We start from the raw sequence: 13,377 nt of genomic DNA, 5'->3' as shown, positions 1-13,377 counted from the left end.
GCCTAGAAGACACTGACGCAGCTTTAACCGCAAAATGCACCCTTCTGGGTGTTCTAGCGGAGACTTAGAAGCTCTTCTCTTAGATGGAGAAGACTTACGAGCTCCTTTTGGGGAACGAGAACCCTGAGCTGCTACCCTGATCGCTGCTTGTTGTGATTCTACAGCTGAGTTAGAGGCAACAAAGTTCATCATACTAGCCACATCATCATCCTTGAACAAAGATTTCGCTAAGGCTAAAGGTTCTCTAAGCAATACCCTCTTATGGACATCCGGATAATAAGGGGAAGATAACCAAGATAGAAATCTCGTCTTTTCTGGCTCACAAATGCGTACATGAAGCCAGAGCATTCGCCTGGTGTGCCAGACCCATCGAGACAGAAGTTATTAGGCTGTCAAACAGCCACGGATCCAAGGGGACATAGTCGTCACTCTTTATGAACCCCATTAAACCCGACAGCATCCAAACAGAGTGCGAAAGAGCCTCAGTCTGATCGCACAACACATCCTCCAAAGCACCTGCTTCCTTCAGAGAAATCCCTATGAGCCGAGATGATGCTGGAGACCTAGACAGGATTGCCTCAGCCAATTCATTGAGTGGCAGCCTGACACCTGCCAAAGGGTTACCTTGAACTGCGAAAATTGCCTTACACGCAGAAAGAAGAGAAATGTCCTGCCTGTTAGAAGCCACCACTGACGCTAAACGACAGTCAGCCTCCTCCAAAGCCTGTCTAACCTGATTGAACCAAACCAGCCCACATGAAAAAGGAGCAGGACCTGGCTTAGTGGCATAAAAAGCCTCAAATAAAGACTGATTTGACGAATGCGGTTGGTCTGGAGCTCTTGCTTGAGGGAAAAAGACATAACATACTCAAGCATGCGTCTGTAATTGTTACTGCTGGCAAGAGGACATTCTAAGTCCGCCGGAATCTCCTGAACCTCCGGATGAGAATCCTGTTCCGCAATGTCTGAATGGTCTAAGACCGACGAAGGAGGAGGAACTAAACAAAGCCCAGAAGACAACAAAGAGTCTACAAGTGGACCACCATAACCAGAGTGCTGAACACCCACACCTAACCAGGTACCTGGAGCTGAATCCACATTGTTGATTCCACCAGGAAGAAGAGAGGGAGGAACCAAGAAACCCGGAGCCAAATCCACATTGTTACCGAAGGGAAGACGAGTGAGAGGAACCAAACCAGCATTGCTAAACCCTGGGGGAGGATGCGCAAATGAAACCACTTGCAGAGGGACAGAAGAAGACGAAGAGGAAGGAGGGAGAATGAAAGAGGTAGAAGCTACACCCGGAGGATCCGCAGCGGAAAATGCAGGAGATGACGGCCGCAGGCCACTCGGGGAAGGTACCGCAAGACCAGTCAAAACAGCAGAGCACAAACCCGAACTAGAAGTGACGGGCAAACACTGTGAAATACCTGATACTACCGGAACAGCCACTTGATGCGGAAGCAAGGGGTCGCGCATACCCAAAGGGTTGGAACATGGAACGCCTGAGGCCAAATTCTGCCGAAACTGCGTTTTCACCTGACCGAAAGATCATCCTACCAAAGACGACTGTACAGGCAGTTCCCGGTTAATGGCAGGCTCGGTTAATGGCGATCCAGTTTTACGGCAATTTTCGGCGCCGATAACCAAAAATCAGAGCTTTTCGGCGCCGATAAGCCCTGAAAATCGACGGAAATCGCCGATTTTCAATTATCATCACACCCCCAGAACGGAACCCCAGCCGATAACTGAGGACTGCATGTACTGAGGAAGGAAAGGCAGGAGACAGAGGAACAGCAGATGCAGAAGGAGTTACCTGAGAAGAGGAAATGCCAAAGTCGAAGAGGAAGGGAAAGCGGAAGATGTGGAAGCTGCAGGAAAGACAGGAGAAAAAGAAACTGAAGAGAAGACAGAAAAAGGAGCAACAGAGAATGTGGGAGCGGAGGATGAAGCGACAGGTAACCCAGAAGAAGAAGATTCCTTAGAACAAAGGGACAAAAAGTACACAGAATCCGACCCCCTTGATAATCCTGAAGCATATCCGACATGAATTTGGACACTCCTGTGTCATATACTCTCTAATGTTAGAGAAACATTCAAAAAACAACCTCTCACCAAAAGTCTGTACCCTTTTAAGACCCAACAAATCTGCATTATGTTTCGCCACATCCAATTGCCGGTCACACAAACCACTTTTAGAAGCCAAAAAAGACAACCTCAATCTGCCTTACTAGATGAAGGAGTAGGAAAAACAGAGAAGGGGGAAACTAAAGTAGAAGATTCAGAAATAGTCGAAAGATAGTTATGAACTAAAGCAAAAGGATTCTGCACTGCAGGAGCTGAAACACTGACTTGAGACTTTGAGCCAGACCGAAAAAGAAGTGATGGTGAAACTTTTGCCGGAGCACAGGTTCCACTTGGACCCGAAACCGGAACCCATCCAGGAGAATGACTCTGCACACTAATACTTTCTCCTCACTACCTAACTCAGACCTATCCGTCTTTGTCACACCTAGATCCTGATCCTGACTAACATTACCAACATTAAATTCATCATCAACACTACAAGGGGGAGGGGGTCCTTCACTGCCTCCTCTGTGCAGAGGGGGCCGGCAGAACCTACCCACTTGGAGGCTTACGGTTCTCCATTACCCTCAGCACCCGTTAGGGCTGGTTCTGGAACACACAGGGGAGCTGAAAAGGATGATGGATTAGACATCCTAATGCTACTATTATCCCTATCTGAAAGTTGTTGAAAAGACTAGCTATTAAATTTGTCATACTACTGTACTTGCAATCCTATTCTCTATCTGTTTGACTACCTCTGAACTCACTAACTCTTTCGACTGATCTGTAACAGAAGCCTGAGACACTTGAGGCAATGAAGAATCTGACAGCCGTTTGCTGCCCTTACTAGCCAACAACTTGCGATGACGAATGTAATCCTCCATCTCTTCTACCATCCAATCGGAAAATTCATCGCAATGAGTCTGCACATCACACTTAACCTTCCTACATACCTGACAGACTGAATGTCTATCGTGTCTCAAGGTACTCATCCGTCTCTTGCAGGAAGAACAGGAGTGATGAGCGCTAGCATCCACAGTCATAGGGGCAATCGAAGTCGAAGCCGAAGGCGTGGTAGTAGAAGGTGCAAGAGAAGACTTGTCTATGATGACCAACCGAGTCCAGGAACCAGCGAATCCAAATCCAAAAATGTTCCACATCAAAAATAACCAGAAAAAGCTCAGCAATCAAGCCAAAGTCATAAATCCAGGAGAAGAAACCGGTAAATACAATCTAGGTCTTCACCAGAAATCCAAAATACGAGAGTCGGGCAACAGGATTAAACTTTGCACTGCAGAAGGAAACAACCTTCCAGAAGTGCCAAGAAAAAGCAATTGACGAATGTAGGAGTGTCAGCACACACCTGTGCCAGAGTTGCCAACATTTTGTTATGGTAGCTCAAGTGACAAGATTTTACCTGCAAAATTGGTAATGCTGGCTGTTAAAATTTCCCATTACTGGGATTGGTAATTGAGAGCTGTTCCGGCTAGTAGGTGTTCAGGTGTTCAGGGAGTGTATTGCAATACATAGTTTTTAATAGTGTATGTATTTTATTGATTACAAGAAGAATAGAATGAATTCCTTCTCATTACTTTGCATGCAAAATTGTTGGTTCAGAGATTCTTAAGCAACAAAAGAATTTTTTATTTTGCTTCAGAAGATATTTGCTAATGCTGCATTGACATACCTTCAAAACATAATTCATCTCTTTAATCTCTTGAGGAATGTTAATCCATTTCTGTTTATGGGCTGGTCACACCCTTTACAGTCCATGCGACTGACAACAACATAATTTGTTTGTTTTTGCTTCCAAAGATGTAATACCTGTACTACACATTTTTTAAAACATTATGAACACACACACACACACACACAAAACAGTGTGTGCATATGTGCTAATACCTATTGGTTAAAGAGACTCAAATTAGCAGTATCTTTTCCTGAGAGAGAGAGAGAGAGAGAGAGAGAGAGAGAGAGAGAGAGAGAGAGAGAGAGAGAGAGAGAGAGAGAGAGAGAGATTTTATCTCTTTAATCTCTTGAGGAATGTTAATCCATTTCTGTTTTCAAGCAGGTCACAATCTTTATAGTCCACGAGACTGACAACAACAAACACACAGTGTCCATATGTGCTAATACCCAATGGTTAAAGAGACTCAAATTAGCAGCATCTTTTCCTGAGAGAGAGAGAGAGAGAGAGTTTATCTCTTTAATCATTTCTGTTTACCAGCTGGTCACAACCTTTACAGTCCACAAGACTGACAACAACAACACACACACACACACACACACACACACACACACACACACACACACACACACACACACACACACACACACACACACACACACACACACACACACAGTGTCCATATGTGCTAATACCCCAATGGTTAAAGAGACTCAAATTAGCAGCATCTTTTCCTGAGAGAGAGAGAAAGAGAGAGAGAGAGAGATTATTTAGGACTTTAAGGCTTCGCAGATGTACAATTATTTTATTATCTTGGGTTTTTTCTTAATCTTGCGATTTTCTATGGCCAATTCTTGGGATTTTGAAAGAAAAATAATTTGAATAGCTGCACACACCCAAAACTCAGGTCAGCCATTAGCATGCCAAACCACCAAGCTTATGAATTGACACTCTCAAAATTGGAACTCACATGATACACGAGATACATGATAAAATTATTTTTATGGGTGAAAATTTGGGGATCACATGATACTTGAGATCGCACATCACACGAGTATATACGGTAATTAACACAAAGTTGAAAAACAAGTTGAGCTCTGTATCAGAATGACAACAGAAACAACAGACTTGGTGGTGGTTATAGAAAAGGTGACTGGATTATTGACAAGTTGGTGGTACCCAACAACTCACCTATCTGCAACTATTAACTACCTTGTTGCCAAGCTTCAATGACCCAACCAACAGTTGCTGAAGGTTATCCATATTTTTTTTTTATCCTCATATAAACAAATGGTTTGTATCTTTGTACGAACAAACACCCAGCCCAGAAAAAGAAACTAAGACTGAATAAATTCCTGTTAAAAAAAGGAGAAACAAAATTGAGAGATGAAAATACTCATTGTAACTGTGTAGGGAAAGGCAGGTGATATGCTGATTCCCAGTACATAGGAAAAAACTAAAAAATTCCATCTAGTAACCTTAACAAGAAACAATATCAAAACAAAAGTGGGTAAACAGAAACAAACAGCAGAAGCAAACATATAGTTGGCAAAAAGTTAAAATCTGTCACAAAGGCAATTTATAAGTGATGTGGAGAAGCTTTGAACACTATGCAGTTACACAAAGGAATATGGGATAATACGAAACATCACGAGAAGGCTTGGGCATAGGTACTGAGGCCGTCTTTTGGCTGACATAAATTAAGTGACGGGGGTTACTCTATATGGATGTAAGGCATCTTATGATTAATGGGGATGATGTGAAATCTTAAATGTGTTACAAATTACAATATCAGAAATGAATGGTCTTCCATCAACAGAACAGCAAGAGTAGACTTGGCAGAGTTAGGCAAAACTATTCTTATACTATTGGAAAAATGCAACTTTCAGGAAGGACAGTTGCCTTACATTAAAAATATCATATGCAGATTTCACTGTATATGAAAATGAATATTCAGCACTAACTTAGTTTGCTCATGTCATCTATACTTTAACACCAATATATGCTACTAGAACACTAAGAAGACTGTTCATGTTTTATATCAAAATGAACCAAGCACCTAATCATCCATTAGGATTCAGTGACATCAGAATAATGGACAAAGAGATCAGATGGTACTTCAATCTTGTTTTTATCAACTTAATATACACTATAATGTTTTTAACTTTGGAGAAATCAAAATTTTTAGGGGACATTGCTCTGATGGAAATGTATTTCTTTGCTCAATTCCATAGCTGTAATTTTTGGCTGCTTCTATGACATCACCAATGAGACAAAATTTTAGTTTTCAAGCTAAACTTAATTTACAAATTTACAGGTTTAATAGTCAGAAGGTTAAACATGAATTTTACACACATACAAATGCAATTGCAGTCCTAATTTGTCTAAACTTATCTAGGAGTCTATAATTTCCATTACCTGAAACCAGATGCCGTGAGTTCTACACAATATGTGTTATTTTCCCTGGTAGTGAGGTTGAAGAAAATGGTAGTATTTGAAGAAGGCAGAGATGATATATGAATCTGGCTAACACAATCTTTTACATCTTGAATGACAGCAGAGGCTTCCACATGCCATTCTTCCTCATCATGGACACGTTCTTCCTGATGCTCCATGCTAGGACACTCATGCTGTATCAACATAATAGAGTTAGAATACATTGAATGTTCCCTCATGATTCACAGCACTTTAAACAAATTTTGTGTCACATACAGCAACCACTGCCTTATGTTAGGCTTATGCTTCAGTTTGAAGTAGACAGCTATAACATCTGCATCTGCCACACTTGGTGTATAGTTTTTCACTAAAATATCTCATGTATACTCACATAAAAACTGCCTTGTACAGTTGAACATTTATTTAGAATGGAAGGTTGCTGAAGTCTTTGCAACCCTATATAAGTCTTTATGTCAACCAAAATGACATTTTTATAATAAAATAAAGTTTTACATATACTTACCAAATAATTACATAGCTACAGTTTCTACTTTACGTGGCAGCTCAAAATTCGAAATTCGCGGGAGTGCTCTTTTGTTTTAGGTGTAGGTATATTGCCCCACCCACTATCGGGGAAGAATAGGTACAACTTAGCTAAGGAGCTCAATTCGTTTATGCTCTATGTCCATGAGAGGGGAGGGGGGCGGGCTCCGATCATGTAATTATTTGGTTAGTATATATAAAACTTTATTTTATTATAAAAATGTCATTTTTATATAAGTAACTTACCAAATAATTACATAGCTGAATCCCACATTGAGTGGAGGTGGGATGAATGGACATATACTACCCAAAAAACTACTTGTTATGGGGGGTAATTTGGGATAGCAAATTAGCTAGCATCTTGGAATGCTGGTTGTAACCTTACCTGGTGAGGGAGCAACAGCAGACGGGTACTGCCTCTGGTCGTGGCTCCTCTCGACCTGTAGCAGTGTGTCGGTAGAGCCAAGAATCACCTCTACTGAGTGGGTGCTTTGCAACGTAGGAGGTCAATCGCAGGTTGCCAAAGCTAATAAATCCAATGGGTCACATAATATGTGGATTGCCCTTGCCCTGGGCACAGTACAATAGAATAACAAAGACCAGATAAAATTAACCTACACCACATGACATTTTAGCCAAACCATAAAAAACCAACTAATGACACACAAGATTCAGTGTCCACCAAACTTTCCTAGAAGTACAACTGCCCTTATTCACGGAGAGTGGATAGAGGAAAAGGGAAGGCATTCCTCCTATCCTTCATCCCCAAATACCATGCTTCTTGAGGACTCCCGTTGTGATGATGGTAGCTAGTTCTACTGCTCCATCTCTTACAGCTCTATCCGCGCACCCCAGTACTCCCAGCCAGTCCGAAGCAAAGTTTTCTTGCAGGGACACACAGTCTTCTATTTTCTTAGCTAAAGCTCCTACCATCCAATCTACAAAACTAAAAATCTCAAAGACTTTGAAAATATCTTTGAGAAGATGGTCCAACTCCGAGGTTGTGAAAAGAATTCTGGCCAAAGCAAAAGCTGAACGACGAGAAGCATCTATGCTACTGGAGAAGTCTCCAACTCCCAAGGATGGAGCTTCTCCAGCTGCATAAGACAGGTACTTCTGCCTTATTAAGCGAGAAGGAGGTGCACAAAAGACCGCCTTCCTGACTTTCCTCTTCTCTGCTAGCCAGGCATCCATGCAGCCGAAAGCTTTCTTACTTACTGCAAGAAGGCTGAGGACTGAGAGGAGACTCCCTCAACCTTTTGCTGGGCAGTTGAGGAGCCTGATCCTTAGAAGAAGAACACCTCTTCAAGGGGCGTGATTCGTCAGGAAAACGCCACTGGCAACGTCTGTACAGTGAAGAATCTTCCAAACTGGATGAGAGCTGATGCACGTCCGAGACACCTTTTCAGTGGCTGTCTCTTGACACAACCTGGGATGCAACAGGCTGGTCTGAGGGGGACTGCTCATGGGCAGACCCGACTGATCTCCCTTGGGCTAACGGTATGCCTCCTCCCTGGTTCAGGGGAGTATGGCAGTGACCAATGCCTAAGAGAATCAGCGGGACAAACAGCCACCTCCTCCACTAACACTTCACTTTCACCATAAGGACATGCATCGATGCCCCTAATTGGGCACTATAACTACCACCATACTGATTCTCTGATCAAATTTATTTTCCATGCTGGTGAAGCGACTGGGCTCAGAGGTGTGAAAGCCAGGAGCAGGAGTAGGTGGTCTAAGGAGTGTGGACTGGTACAGGGGAAACAGTATTACCAGGAGGAGATACAGCAGGAAAGTCTACATCATCAGATTTAGGAGTATGTATGTATCACTCTCAGACTGAGCTAGAGGTGAATAAGCAGAAGAGGCAGGACAGGGAGTAAGGGAGGTCAGCCCGACAGGAAAGATCTGTAAGGGCTCTGTGGGTGCCAAGGGCAGAGTATTTCTCCACCCCTCTCAGGCAGTGACCCAAATGTCTTTTTGCTTAAATTCGTCCATGAAGGAGACCAGCCAACCCACTCCTCGGCATGAGAATCTGGGCTGCCAGTTCTACATTACAGAATGAACAAAACTGGTGTGGATCCACAGTACAAACCTTCATTGCTCACTCACACTTTTCTTTAAAGCAACATCTATTATGAAAACAAAAATATATGTAAAACTCACAACAGAGTACCCTGTACAGGGGTTTACAAGGTAGTCAGGAAAGAGCAAATCTTATCACAACCACGGTTGTAAAAATATTGTCTTATGGCAGGTAGGCTAAGTGGGGGACCACTCTTCTCATCTACCAACTGCCAATTAATCATCTTGCTACCAAGCCCAAACAACTGTTGCCAGGTAAAGATGATGAATATTCTTATGGAAAAGGATTGGTTTATATGCCTGTAGGAACAATTGCTATTAAGTATGAGTTGCATCATATAAATTGTACATATTACAGATGTTTCATATTATTCTGTCTCAAAGATGAAACACCAGTGTTTTGGGATCTGAAATGAACTGAATGAGGGCCTTCAAAAATACAAATTGGTAATGATCCATCTTTTGACATTCATATTTATTAACTGTGGTCTAAGGATAGTAGAAGATGGCTCTTTATTAAATAAGGAATTTGACAGGTCTGTTCAAACCAAGTCTACAGTGTTAATAAGCTAAGCTACTGTCTTTCAGCTTATAATAAATGAAATACAATGGTAACATATTACAGTACACAAACAGAGCTAAACTGGCCTACCTCACAAAACATTAGGTTAAGTTATGGCAACTCTACAAAATTGGTCCAAAAGAAGTGTTGTGTGCTATGAGTTTAAAAATTTAAAGCAGAAAGTTTCAACGGTATTATTACAGTTTCAGTCAAATTCGGATATCTAATATTTTTTTACTTGCTATCGTATATTTTTGTCATGATTCATACGAAATACTTACTCGCATCTTCCGCAAATTAAGAGTTACGGAGATATTTGCCGATGAATATTGTGCCTTGTTGTTATCGCAAGGATGCGTTTATGCTGCCATGTCAGTTTTTCTGCTGATGCGTTTTTGTTTTTTGTCAATGTATTGTGGGTAAAAATGCCTAATCGTCTTTTGTTTTTCGTTATGAATTATAAGTACGGTACAAATGCTGAAACCTGATTGGTTTCTTTGTTTCAAGAATATCCAATTAACTGCGATTTTGGAATAAGCCGGCTTTCTACAAAAGTGCGCTTCAGTTGACTGCCATGGATTCCGTCGTGCACGTCTGCAGTGGGTGTTCTCTGTCTTACTTTGAGGCTATTGGTCGTTTCCATGGACATTACAATGGAACTCCACAGGTTGTGAATACCTTTCTTCGTGAACATTTAGTACTACCATCTATTTAAGGTAAGTGAAGTGGTTAACGAAAAGGGTAACATTGCAGTTTCGGCCGTGAATTTCACCGAAACTGTAACTAGACGTTAGGGGTAAAATTTCGTTCCCTGTAACCCCTGTGGCAAGTGCGCGCAGCGCAATATTACCACTTGCCAGAACATACGAGCTTGCAACAATCATTTAAAATGTGCATAAGCCGCGTGGCGCGCGTTTTCACCACCCGAAACTGAGAGCGGTACCCATGGCGGCCATGTATCTCTAAATCTAATCATTTGCAGTAGAAATAAAGGTCAGATTCGTTGAAAGTACACTATTTAAGCTAGGGAAAATGTAATTTTATATCGGAAATGTGAATTTGACCGAAACTGTAAATTTACCGTTTCAACATACCTGATACAACCCATCAAGAAGAGCAAAGCAAGACATCCTTCCCTGACAGTGGCTAAAGAAAAAGTGCTTGATAACAGCAGATGAACAGCGATTTCTCCTACTCACCCTCCTAAAACAAGCTTATATTCCCATAAGAACAACTAGTATTGGTAGACAGACTTGTAACCTTGCAAATTCAGGATAATATTAATTTTTTCTGAATATGCAAACCTGAAGTCTTGTATAAGATATGCCTTGGGCGATAGCTGAACAATCTGCATCAAAGGCAAGAGACTGTCACCTGGACACCTCAGCATCCCAGTCAAGTGTATAAGAAGCAGAGGGTTATCTCCTACAACCTATACAAAGCCTGGCATCTGATGTGAGATGCCGATCTCTATGCAAAAGGGCTTGCAGGTGACCTGGAGTGAACAGGGTTACACACCAGGGAGAATGAGTGAACTCACACAATGATCAATCATAAGTGGACTTGTGTGCACCGGTCAACTCATGACTGATCCAAACACACTGCTCATAATTGCAAGACACGTAAGTGACCTTTAGGTTGCTCTTACTGCAATACAAAGCACAACAGCTGCAAGAAGACTTCTTAACACTGCATAAGGCAGCCTTCCAGATTGCCCTCTTCCTACACTTCTGTCAATATGAAGATGAGTAAGACATGAGGATAGTATGGAGGAAGATGTCAAGGAAGAGGAGGAATATAAAACAATTACCCTTTTGAGTCTCCCTATCATGCTGAACAACCATGACACAATAATTGGTGAACATACCCTAAACATTCATTTTTCAAGTTTCCTTGCCATAGCCTACTGGGCAAATGCAACATAACATTAAATGTAATGAACCTAATATCTTTAAATATCACAAAGTTTTTTAACATAACAGCATCAAAAATAGTAAAAGATTTATGGGTTACTGAAAAGTAAGAGGGCATTGCTCTGCCACTTGCCTACTACCTAACAGTCTCCATCTTTATTCACCAGTGTCCAAAAGCCAAACCAACTATCCATCTATGCAATATCCATGTAAATGATGATAGTTTTGTATGGTATCCTCTAAGACCAAACATGTTTTAAACGTTATTCTAAGAAATTACCTCACTTCTAATATATTATTTACGTATTAGCTAGGAGGGGGATTGTCTTACCTTTATAAGTCGTAATTTGACTCATTTTTAATTTTATAATTTGTGCAGAGTTTTACGGAGTTCAAAATAACGAGAATGAAGAGCTCTTTTCAAAAAGCAACTTATAAAATAATACCTACGTTCTCTTATGCGTAAATAGGTAAATAGCCTACGTCATCAACAAATAACTTTTTCAGCAACATTCAACTAGACTAGCAAAAAAAAAAAAAAAAGCACCCTATACGTGAGGCGGAAAGATTAGGCCTATTCACAGATCTTCAAAACGACTTATGCTTTCGCCAAACTGGCCTCAGAATATGTTTAGCTGACACGATAGTATTAGGCTGTCAATTAGAGCCTTCGACCAATCACCATTGTTTACAGACCTGCCACAGATTGGCGAATTGGCCATGCATAGCCTAAATGGCGCCGAATTACTACCTGTCATACGTCATCTTGGAAGCGTTGCAACATGGGTACTGTTAAGCTAAAAATATTCTTAAACTTTAACAACTTCATGCGTAGTTAATGTGTCGCCTCCCGCAATTAGCCAGGGATACAGCTGCAGTATACTGGGTTGCACTAAGGACTAGACTAAAAACATCTGGAAACAGCATAAAATAAAACGTAATCAACAATGTTATAACTGCACACATCTTTAAAAAGTACTCACATGCTTTAGGACTACTGCAATCTGTTAATACATTCTAATATCATGTGGTTAGTTAGTATTAGAAACGAAATAAATATCTATGCGTTTTATCCTACGAATCCGGACTACGATGGATGATGTTGTTATCGTCTGCCTCGTTATGAAAGGAGCAAACAACTTCATCAAACATCTCGCCAACAAATAAATCTATGAAAATCGTAAACATAAATAGTCTCTTTTTTTTTCTCTCCTAATGTACGATAAAGTTGTCTATATAATAAACTCATGTAATCAAATTACGCTTCAGTTGGTGCGTCACTCCGAAGGGTAATACCCGCACCCCAACCACTTTCATGTAACACCATATTCATATGTTGTCTTGTTTGAGAGTCCTACGCTAGCTTAAGCCAGTTTAATCTACACAAACCACCACCAGTCAAATTTTGTATCCACATATCAGAAAATTTTACTAAACAATGTGATCAGCGTGTCTCAGACTTAATGTAGGTACACAATCTAACATCATCTAAATATAGATTAATGGAGCTAAGATGAAACAAAAATATCAGAAAGATGACTTTTATGCATATGACATCCATACCATTCAGCAAGTAACCTGAAATTAAAAAGATGCGAGAACTTAATAAATCCAAGAAGTGAAGACATGTCTACTCAAAAACAGTTATAGAATAAAAAAGAAAGTTTTAAAGAAAAAATATAAAGTATGGCATTTAATATAAAGGGGGCTTCCCGAGGACAAATTGGGGGCGGGGGGATTCTGATGCCCTCGTAAACTATGCATGGAAGATGAGACAAGATAAAATAAGATGAGGCTATGGATCTGAATGTAAGAGTTGACAGCATTATTCAGTATAAAGAGATTGTTAGGCAGTATGTCAACTGGGAGAGAAAATCAAGTGACAGAAAGATTATTAGAGGTTTACTAGTGTGGACGTAAACCAAGAAGAGATATAGAGATCAAGTGTTTTATCATGAAACAATTGTGCGAGACGACCAAAAATTTAAGGGAAAAACTGTATGTAACGTGCATGGACTTAGAGGGAACCTGTGATAGAAATGGTAGCGATGAAGTACACATCTGTTATCGTCTGATCTAACTTC

At 40.9% G+C, this 13,377-nt stretch overlaps 1 protein-coding gene across 3 annotated transcripts in view; it reads right to left on the bottom strand.

Annotated features, from left to right (window-relative positions):
• Nucleotides 1–12,430, bottom strand: part of LOC136825244 (RING finger protein 141-like) — a 68,601-nt gene extending 56,171 nt beyond the window's left edge. Inside the window, exon 1 of one of the 3 annotated variants that reach the window (XM_067081305.1) lies at nt 12,277–12,430. The gene's annotated coding sequence lies outside the window, so the exon portion shown is untranslated. The remainder of the gene's footprint in view (nt 1–12,276) is intronic. The other 2 variants (XM_067081294.1, XM_067081285.1) reach the window with 2 other exon arrangements.
• Between the last annotated feature and the right edge of the window lie 947 nt (nt 12,431–13,377).

The sequence above is a fragment of the Macrobrachium rosenbergii genome, chromosome 3, assembly GCF_040412425.1.
Source record: "Macrobrachium rosenbergii isolate ZJJX-2024 chromosome 3, ASM4041242v1, whole genome shotgun sequence".
Taxonomy (NCBI): domain Eukaryota; kingdom Metazoa; phylum Arthropoda; class Malacostraca; order Decapoda; family Palaemonidae; genus Macrobrachium; species Macrobrachium rosenbergii.
The sequence above is the reverse complement of the archived record's forward strand: the minus strand, read 5'-3'. Positions and strand labels throughout refer to the sequence as shown.